This window comes from Oncorhynchus tshawytscha, unplaced genomic scaffold (genome assembly GCF_018296145.1).
Source record: "Oncorhynchus tshawytscha isolate Ot180627B unplaced genomic scaffold, Otsh_v2.0 Un_contig_3359_pilon_pilon, whole genome shotgun sequence".
Lineage (NCBI taxonomy): Eukaryota > Metazoa > Chordata > Actinopteri > Salmoniformes > Salmonidae > Oncorhynchus > Oncorhynchus tshawytscha.
In genome coordinates this window covers 145,001-155,000 of record NW_024609482.1, presented here as the reverse complement: position 1 = coordinate 155,000, position 10,000 = coordinate 145,001, and the positions used below count along the sequence as shown (strand labels likewise).

The 10,000-nt window shown below is 48.4% G+C and overlaps 1 pseudogene; it reads left to right on the top strand.

Moving 5' to 3' along the window:
• The first annotated feature begins 6,611 nt into the window (after positions 1 to 6,611).
• The window catches only part of LOC121844951, a 73,122-nt pseudogene continuing 69,733 nt past the window's right edge, over positions 6,612 to 10,000 (top strand).

The window sequence follows — 10,000 nt, the reverse complement described above, 5'->3', positions numbered from 1 at the left end:
CATCATCAACTGAATCAAACATTACTCAATGTTACGAGAGTCACATCATCAACTGAATCAAACAGCAGACGCATTCTTCCTGTGAGTCCAAGGGTCAGTCTATGTTGTTGTAGAGACAGTCAGTCGTTGGCCCATGTGTGTGCCTGTGTGTGTGCCCCTGTGTGTGTGTCTATGTGTGTGCCCGTGTGTGTGTGTGCCCCTGTGTGTGTGTGTGTGTGTGTGTGTGTGTGTGCCCGTGTGTGTGTGTGCCCCGTGTGTGTGTGTGTGTGTGTGTGTGTGTGTGTGTGTGTGTGTGTGTGTGTGTGTGTGTGTGTGTGTGTGTGTGTGTGTGTGTGTGTGTGTGTGTGTGTGTGTGTGCTTGTAGTGGAGGATAAACGTAAGTAAACACAGTAGAGGCTCTGTGTGGCTCACCTGATTCAGAGGTGAAAGGAGAGGACAGTAGGAACAGTATGGGGGTAGAGGCTCACCTGGTTTAGAGGTGGAAGGAGAGGACAGTAGGAACAGTATGGGGGGTAGAGACTCACCTGGTTTAGAGGTGGAAGGAGAGGACAGTAGGAACAGTATGGGGGGTAGAGGCTCACCTGGTTTAGAGGTGGAAGGAGAGGACAGTAGGAACAGTATGGGGGTAGAGACTCACCTGATTCAGAGGTGAAAGGAGAGGACAGTAGGAACAGTATGGGGGTAGAGACTCACCTGATTCAGAGGTGGAAGGAGAGGACAGTAGGAACAGTATGGGGGTAGAGACTCACCTGGTTTAGAGGTGGAAGGAGAGGACAGTAGGAACAGTATGGGGGTAGAGACTCACCTGATTCAGAGGTGAAAGGAGAAGACAGTAGGAACAGTATGGGGGTAGAGACTCACCTGATTCAGAGGTGAAAGGAGAGGACAGTAGGAACAGTATGGGGGTAGAGACTCACCTGGTTTAGAGGTGGAAGGAGAGGACAGTAGGAACAGTATGGGGGTAGAGACTCACCTGGTTTAGAGGTGGAAGGAGAGGACAGTAGGAACTGTATGGGGTTAGAGACTCACCTGGTTTAGAGGTGGAAGGAGAGGACAATAGGAACAGTCTGGGGGGTAGAGGCTCACCTGGTTTAGAGGTGGAAGGAGAGGACAGTAGGAACAGTCTGGGGGTAGAGACTCACCTGGTTTAGAGGTGGAAGGAGAGGACAGTAGGAACAGTATGGGGGTAGAGGCTCACCTGGTTTAGAGGTGGAAGGAGAGGACAGTAGGAACAGTATGGGGGGTAGAGACTCACCTGGTTTAGAGGTGGAAGGAGAGGACAGTAGGAACAGTATGGGGGTAGAGACTCACCTGGTTTAGAGGTGGAAGGAGAGGACAGTAGGAACAGTATGGGGGTAGAGACTCACCTGGTTTAGAGGTGGAAGGAGAGGACAATAGGAACAGTCTGGGGGTAGAGACTCACCTGGTTTAGAGGTGGAAGGAGAGGACAGTAGGAACAGTCTGGGGGTAGAGACTCACCTGGTTTAGAGGTGGAAGGAGAGGACAGTAGGAACAGTCTGGGGGTAGAGACTCACCTGGTTTAGAGGTGGAAGGAGAGGACAGTAGGAACAGTCTGGGGGTAGAGACTCACCTGGTTTAGAGGTGGAAGGAGAGGACAGTAGGAACAGTCTGGGGGTAGAGACTCACCTGGTTTAGAGGTGGAAGGAGAGGACAGTAGGAACAGTCTGGGGGTAGAGACTCACCTGGTTTAGAGGTGGAAGGAGAGGACAGTAGGAACAGTATGGGGGTAGAGACTCACCTGGTTTAGAGGTGGAAGGAGAGGACAGTAGGAACAGTATGGGGGTAGAGGCTCACCTGGTTTAGAGGTGGAAGGAGAGGACAGTAGGAACAGTCTGGGGGTAGAGGCTCACCTGGTTTAGAGGTGGAAGGAGAGGACAGTAGGAACAGTATGGGGGTAGAGAGGCTCACCTGGTTTAGAGGTGGAAGGAGAGGACAGTAGGAACAGTATGGGGGTAGAGGCTCACCTGGTTTAGAGGTGGAAGGAGAGGACAGTAGGAACAGTATGGGGGTAGAGGCTCACCTGGTTTAGAGGTGGAAGGAGAGGACAGTAGGAACAGTATGGGGGTAGAGGCTCACCTGGTTTAGAGGTGGAAGGAGAGGACAGTAGGAACAGTATGGGGGTAGAGGCTCACCTGGTTTAGAGGTGGAAGGAGAGGACAGTAGGAACAGTATGGGGGGTAGAGACTCACCTGGTTTAGAGGTGGAAGGAGAGGACAGTAGGAACTGTATGGGGTTAGAGACTCACCTGGTTTAGAGGTGGAAGGAGAGGACAATAGGAACAGTCTGGGGGGTAGAGGCTCACCTGGTTTAGAGGTGGAAGGAGAGGACAATAGGAACAGTATGGGGGTAGAGGCTCACCTGGTTTAGAGGTGGAAGGAGAGGACAGTAGGAACAGTCTGGGGGTAGAGGCTCACCTGGTTTAGAGGTGGAAGGAGAGGACAGTAGGAACAGTATGGGGGTAGAGGCTCACCTGGTTTAGAGGTGGAAGGAGAGGACAATAGGAACAGTCTGGGGGTAGAGGCTCACCTGGTTTAGAGGTGGAAGGAGAGGACAGTAGGAACAGTCTGGGGGGTAGAGGCTCACCTGGTTTAGAGGTGGAAAGAGAGGACAGTAGGAACAGTATGGGGGTAGAGACTCACCTGGTTTAGAGGTGGAAAGAGAGGACAGTAGGAACAGTAGGCTGGAGTCTGTAGAGGCTTTGAGTGGATGAGGAAGAAGAGGACAGTAGGAACAGTCTGGGGGGTAGAGACTCACCTGGTTTAGAGGTGGAAGGAGAGGACAGTAGGAACAGTCTGGGGGTAGAGACTCACCTGGTTTAGAGGTGGAAGGAGAGGACAGTAGGAACAGTAGGCTGGAGTCTGTAGAGGCTGGGAGTGGATGAGGAACGAGAGGACAGTAGGAACAGTAGGCTAGAGTCTGTAGAGGCTGGGAGTGGATGAGGAACGAGAGGACAGTAGGAACAGTAGGCTGGAGTCTGTAGAGGCTGGGTTTAGTAGATGAGGAAGGAGAGGACAGTAGGAACAGTTGGCTGGGTCTGTAGAGGCTGGGAGGTAGATGAGGAAGGAGAGGACAGTAGGAACAGTCTGGGGGTAGAGGCTCACCTGGTTTAGAGGTGGAAGGAGAGGACAGTAGGAACAGTCTGGGGGTAGAGAGGCTCACCTGGTTTAGAGGTGGAAGGAGAGGACAGTAGGAACAGTCTGGGGGTAGAGACTCACCTGGTTTAGAGGTGGAAGGAGAGGACAGTAGGAACAGTAGGCTGGAGTCTGTAGAGGCTGGGAGTGGATGAGGAAGGAGAGGACAGTAGGAACAGTAGGCTGGAGTCTGTAGAGGCTGGGAGTGGAGGAGGAAGGAGAGGACAGTAGGAACAGTCTGGGGGTAGAGACTCACCTGGTTTAGAGGTGGAAGGAGAGGACAGTAGGAACAGTCTGGGGGTAGAGGCTCACCTGGTTTAGAGGTGGAAGGAGAGGACAGTAGGAACAGTCTGGGGGTAGAGACTCACCTGGTTTAGAGGTGGAAGGAGAGGACAGTAGGAACAGTCTGGGGGTAGAGGCTCACCTGGTTTAGAGGTGGAAGGAGAGGACAGTAGGAACAGTCTGGGGGTAGAGGCTCACCTGGTTTAGAGGTGGAAAGAGAGGACAGTAGGAACAGTAGGCTGGAGTCTGTAGAGGCTTTGAGTGGATGAGGAAGGAGAGGACAGTAGGAACAGTCTGGGGGTAGAGGCTCACCTGGTTTAGAGGTGGAAGGAGAGGACAGTAGGAACAGTAGGCTGGAGTCTGTAGAGGCTTTGAGTGGAGGAGGAAGGAGAGGACAGTAGGAACAGTCTGGGGGGTAGAGACTCACCTGGTTTAGAGGTGGAAGGAGAGGACAGTAGGAACAGTCTGGGGGTAGAGGCTCACCTGGTTTAGAGGTGGAAAGAGAGGACAGTAGGAACAGTATGGGGGTAGAGACTCACCTGGTTTAGAGGTGGAAAGAGAGGACAGTAGGAACAGTAGGCTGGAGTCTGTAGAGGCTTTGAGTGGATGAGGAAGAAGAGGACAGTAGGAACAGTCTGGGGGTAGAGACTCACCTGGTTTAGAGGTGGAAGGAGAGGACAGTAGGAACAGTCTGGGGGTAGAGACTCACCTGGTTTAGAGGTGGAAGGAGAGGACAGTAGGAACAGTAGGCTGGAGTCTGTAGAGGCTGGGAGTGGATGAGGAACGAGAGGACAGTAGGAACAGTAGGCTAGAGTCTGTAGAGGCTGGGAGTGGATGAGGAACGAGAGGACAGTAGGAACAGTAGGCTGGAGTCTGTAGAGGCTGGGAGTAGATGAGGAAGGAGAGGACAGTAGGAACAGTTGGCTGGAGTCTGTAGAGGCTGGGAGTAGATGAGGAAGGAGAGGACAGTAGGAACAGTCTGGGGGGTAGAGGCTCACCTGGTTTAGAGGTGGAAGGAGAGGACAGTAGGAACAGTCTGGGGGGTAGAGGCTCACCTGGTTTAGAGGTGGAAGGAGAGGACAGTAGGAACAGTCTGGGGGGTAGAGACTCACCTGGTTTAGAGGTGGAAGGAGAGGACAGTAGGAACAGTAGGCTGGAGTCTGTAGAGGCTGGGAGTGGATGAGGAAGGAGAGGACAGTAGGAACAGTAGGCTGGAGTCTGTAGAGGCTGGGAGTGGAGGAGGAAGGAGAGGACAGTAGGAACAGTCTGGGGGGTAGAGACTCACCTGGTTTAGAGGTGGAAGGAGAGGACAGTAGGAACAGTCTGGGGGTAGAGGCTCACCTGGTTTAGAGGTGGAAGGAGAGGACAGTAGGAACAGTCTGGGGGTAGAGACTCACCTGGTTTAGAGGTGGAAGGAGAGGACAGTAGGAACAGTCTGGGGGGTAGAGGCTCACCTGGTTTAGAGGTGGAAGGAGAGGACAGTAGGAACAGTCTGGGGGGTAGAGGCTCACCTGGTTTAGAGGTGGAAAGAGAGGACAGTAGGAACAGTAGGCTGGAGTCTGTAGAGGCTTTGAGTGGATGAGGAAGGAGAGGACAGTAGGAACAGTCTGGGGGATAGAGGCTCACCTGGTTTAGAGGTGGAAGGAGAGGACAGTAGGAACAGTAGGCTGGAGTCTGTAGAGGCTTTGAGTGGATGAGGAAGGAGAGGACAGTAGGAACAGTCTGGGGGTAGAGGCTCACCTGGTTTAGAGGTGGAAGGAGAGGACAGTAGGAACAGTAGGCTGGAGTCTGTAGAGGCTGGGAGTGGATGAGGAAGGAGAGGACAGTAGGAACAGTCTGGGGGGTAGAGACTCACCTGGTTTAGAGGTGGAAGGAGAGGACAGTAGGAACAGTAGGCTGGAGTCTGTAGAGGCTGGGAGTGGATGAGGAACTAGAGGACAGTAGGAACAGTAGGCTGGAGTCTGTAGAGGCTGGGAGTAGATGAGGAAGGAGAGGACAGTAGGAACAGTAGGCTGGATGATTAGACTACGACCTCTTTCTCTCTCTCTCTCCTTCTCTGACACTCTTGCCATCTTCATTCTCTTTCTCTCTCGGTCATGTTAGTTTCCTGTCCTCGTCATGGTGCACTGGGAGGAGGCAGAGCCTATCAGGAAAGGTCCTTGTGCCACCTAACACCTCTGTGACACCCCTTTTAGAAAGTAACAGCATATAAGACGAGTGACAACAGCCTGTCTCCAGCCAGCCAGCTCCTGACAATGACAAAGAGAGAAGGTGGTGGAGAGAGGGAGAGATCTATGACCATATTAGAGACACATATTTCCCTCAGATTACACAGATCCACAAAGAATTTGAAAACAAATCCAATTTTGATAAACTCCCATATCTACTGGGTGAAATACCACAGTGTGACATCACAGCATCAAGATTTGTGACCTGTTGCCACAAGAAAAGGGCAACCAGTGAAGAACAAACACCATTGTAAATACAACCCATATTTATGTTTATTTATTTTCCCTTGTATACTTTAACTATTTGCACATCGTTACAACCCTGTATATACAGTGCCTTGCGAAAGTATTCGGCCCCCTTGAACTTGAACACGCCCAATTTTTCAGTTTTTGATTTGTTAAAAAAGTTTGAAATATCCAATAAATGTCGTTCCACTTCATGATTGTGTCCCACTTGTTGTTGATTCTTCACAAAAAATACAGTTTTATATCTTTATGTTTGAAGCCTGAAATGTGGCAAAAGGTCGCAAAGTTCAAGGGGGCTGAATACTTTCGCAAGGCACTGTATATACATATAATATGATATTTGTAATGCCTTTATTCTTTTGGAACTTCTGTGAGCATAATGACTAATGTTAATTATCATTGTTTATTTAACTTTTGTATATTATCTATTTCACTTGCTTTGGCAATGTTAACACATGTTTCTCATGACAATTAAGCCCTTAAATTGAATTGAATTGAAATTGTGAGGGGGGATAGATACAGAGACAGAGACAGAGAGACAGAGAGACAGAGACAGAGAGACAGAGACAGACAGACAGAGACAGACAGAGAGAGAGACAGAGAGAGAGACAGACAGAGACAGAGAGACAGAGACACAGAGACACAGAGACACAGAGACAGAGAGACAGAGAGACAGAGCAGAGAGACAGAGACAGAGTGTATAAAGAGACAGCCAAACAGAGCCAGGCGTCTCTACCAGAGCTGTCACTAACAGACCACACCCCCTTCCCTTCCCTCACACCCTATTGGCCGGCTGCCCTGCCACTGAGAGCAAAGGTTCCGATGTTTGGGGGCGGAGCTTTGAGCCGACGTCACATCACATGGATTCTCTCATGTGGTCAGCGAGTGCAGAGACAGATCTGTGTGAAGCAGGCAGCTGCTGCTGATACCGCAAGAGACAGGAGAGAGGGAACCAGAGAGACAGAGAGAGAGGGAACGAGAGAGACACAGAGAGAGGGAACGAGAGAGACAGGAGAGAGGGAACTAGAGAGACAGAGAGAGGGAACGAGAGAGACAGGAGAGAGAGGGAACGAGAGAGACAGGAGAGAGCTTTGAATAGGGCAACTGTGCTATTATAATTCCATGGACCCAGGACTTTAAGGATGTATTTTGTGATCTCAGCTATGAAAGGTAAACCTAAGAACTGATTGCATGGCATGTGTGTGTGTGTGTGTGTGTTTGTGTGGAGAAGCTTGCTGTGTAACAAGTGGTTTGTAACGGGACATGTGTCTCTTGTCTTATGTCTCAGGTGTCCTTTAACTAACAGCGGCTGGTAATAAAGGAGCAGTCTACCAAACTTGGGCTTTTGGCCTCTTTTGCTTCTCAGTTGTTCTGCAAACTGCAATAGTTGGATTATTTTAGATTGTGAAGAAATTATATATATATATATTAGATTATATATCTTGATAAGATTTCTGTCTTGTGAATGTGGGTTTTGTAGTAGAGTGGCAATACGTGGTGAACTTTGGATCCCATTCAGGTTTCGTTACTAGTCTGAAAAGCTGTTGAGTTTGGTATCTTCCTGTTTCATCATTTCTCATGCATGCTGATATTTAATTTCTTATCTGTTTGCTACAGTATTTTATCTGTTGGCTACAGTATTTTATCTGTTTGCTACAGTATTTTATCTGTTGGCTACAGTATTTTCCAAAGAAGTTAAGAAAAAATTGCAAGCTGAATGTGCAAACGATATGAGTTAGAGAGAGAGGGGTAGAAAGAGACTAGAGGGTGTTGTGCTCACAGACAGATAATGTCTCTCTCTCTCTACCTACCTACCCATTTCTCTCTCTACTTAATCCTGTTGTTCACGTCCAGAGTGCTTGTCTGTTATGAGAGAGAGAGAGAGAGAGAGAGAGAGAGAGAGAGAGAGAGAGAGAGAGAGAGAGAGAGAGAGAGAGAGAGAGAGAGAGAGAGAGAGAGAGAGAGAGAGAGAGAGAGAGAGAGAGAGAGAGAGAGAGAGAGAGATAGAGAGGTTGTTTGTACAATCCTGGGTTTCTATGCCAGCCACTGAGATGGTACCTCTGACATTCTGACTTGTAGGGTTGTGTTCCCCTGGCCCACTATTGGGGGTCTGTTCTATTCAGTGTGAGGACACAAGAATGGTACAGCATTGTTTATCCCACTCCAGTGATGGACATGTTGATTATCCTCCTCCTCCCCATCCCTCTATCTTCCATCCCTCTATCCCTCCATCCCCCATCAATCCCCCTCTAGCTGGCTACCCCCACACTACCATACTGCCACTACAATATTACAATACCCATAAGCCTTCCCTCCCTCCACTGACAGCAGTTTCTCTCTCTTTTTCTCTCTCTCTCCACTCTCTTTCTCTCTCCACTCTCTCTCTCTCTTTCTCTCTCTCTCTCTCTCTCTCTCTCTCTCTCTCTCTCTCTCTCTCTCTCTCTCTGTCTCTCTCTCTCCTCTCTCTCTCTCTATCCCTCCCTCTCTCTCTCTCTCTCAATTCAATTCAATTCAATTCAAGGGCTTTATTGGCATGGGAAACATGTGTTAACATTGCCAAAGCAAGTGAGGTAGACAACATACAAAGTGAATATATAAAGTGAAAAACAACTAAAATTAACAGTAAACATTACACATACAGAAGTTTCAAAACAGTAAAGACATTACAAATGTCATATTATATATATATACAGTGTTCTAACAATGTACAAATGGCTAAAGGACACAAGATAAAATAAATAAGCATAAATATGGGTTGTATTTACAATGGTGTTTGTTCTTCACTGGTTGCCCTTTTCTCGTGGCAACAGGTCACAAATCTTGCTGCTGTGATGGCACACTGTGGAATTTCACCCAGTAGATATGGGAGTTTTTCAAAATTGGATTTGTTTTCAAATTCTTTGTGGATCTGTGTAATCTGAGGGAAATATGTCTCTCTAATATGGTCATACATTGGGCAGGAGGTTAGGAAGTGCAGCTCAGTTTCCACCTCATTTTGTGGGCAGTGAGCACATAGCCTGTCTTCTCTTGAGAGCCATGTCTGCCTACGGCGGCCTTTCTCAATAGCAAGGCTATGCTCACTGAGTCTGTACATAGTCAGGGCTTTCCTTAATTTTGGGTCAGTCACAGTGGTCAGGTATTCTGCCGCTGTGTACTCTCTGTGTAGGGCCAAATAGCATTCTAGTTTGCTCTGTTTTTTTGTTAATTCTTTCCAATGTGTTAAGTAGTTATCTTTTTGTTTTCTCATGATTTGGTTGGGTCTAATTGTGCTGCTGTCCTGGGGCTCTGTAGTGTGTGTTTGTGTTTGTGAACAGAGCCCCAGGACCAGCTTGCTTAGGGACTCTTCTCCAGGTTCATCTCTCTGTAGGTGATGGCTTTGTTATGGAAGGTTTGTGAATCGCTTCCTTTTAGGTGGTTGTAGAATTTAACAGCTCTTTTCTGGATTTTGATAATTAGTGGGTATCGGCCTAATTCTGCTCTGCATGCATTATTTGGTGTTCTACGTTGTACACGGAGGATATTTTTGCAGAATTCTGCGTGCAGAGTCTCAATTTGGTGTTTGTCCCATTTTGTGAAGTCTTGGTTGGTGAGCGGACCCCAGACCTCACAACCATAAAGGGCAATGGGCTCTATGACTGATTCAAGTATTTTTAGCCAGATCCTAATTGGTATGTTGAAATTTATGTTTCTTTTGATGGCATAGAATGCCCTTCTTGCCTTGTCTCTCAGATCGTTCACAGCTTTGTGGAAGTTACCTGTGGTGCTGATGTTTAGGCCAAGGTATGTATAGTTTTTTGTGTGCTCTAGGGCAACAGTGTCTAGATGGAATTTGTATTTGTGGTCCTGGTGACTGGACCTTTTTGGAACACCATTATTTTGGTCTTACTGAGATTTACTGTCAGGGCCCAGGTCTGACAGAATCTGTGCATAAGATCTAGGTGCTGCTGTAGGCCCTCCTTGGTTGGTGACAGAAGCACCAGATCATCAGCAAACAGCAGACATTTGACTTTGGATTCTAGCAGGGGAGGCCGGGTGCTGCAGACTTTTCTAGTGCCCTCGCCAATTCGTTGATATATATGTTGAAGAGGGTGG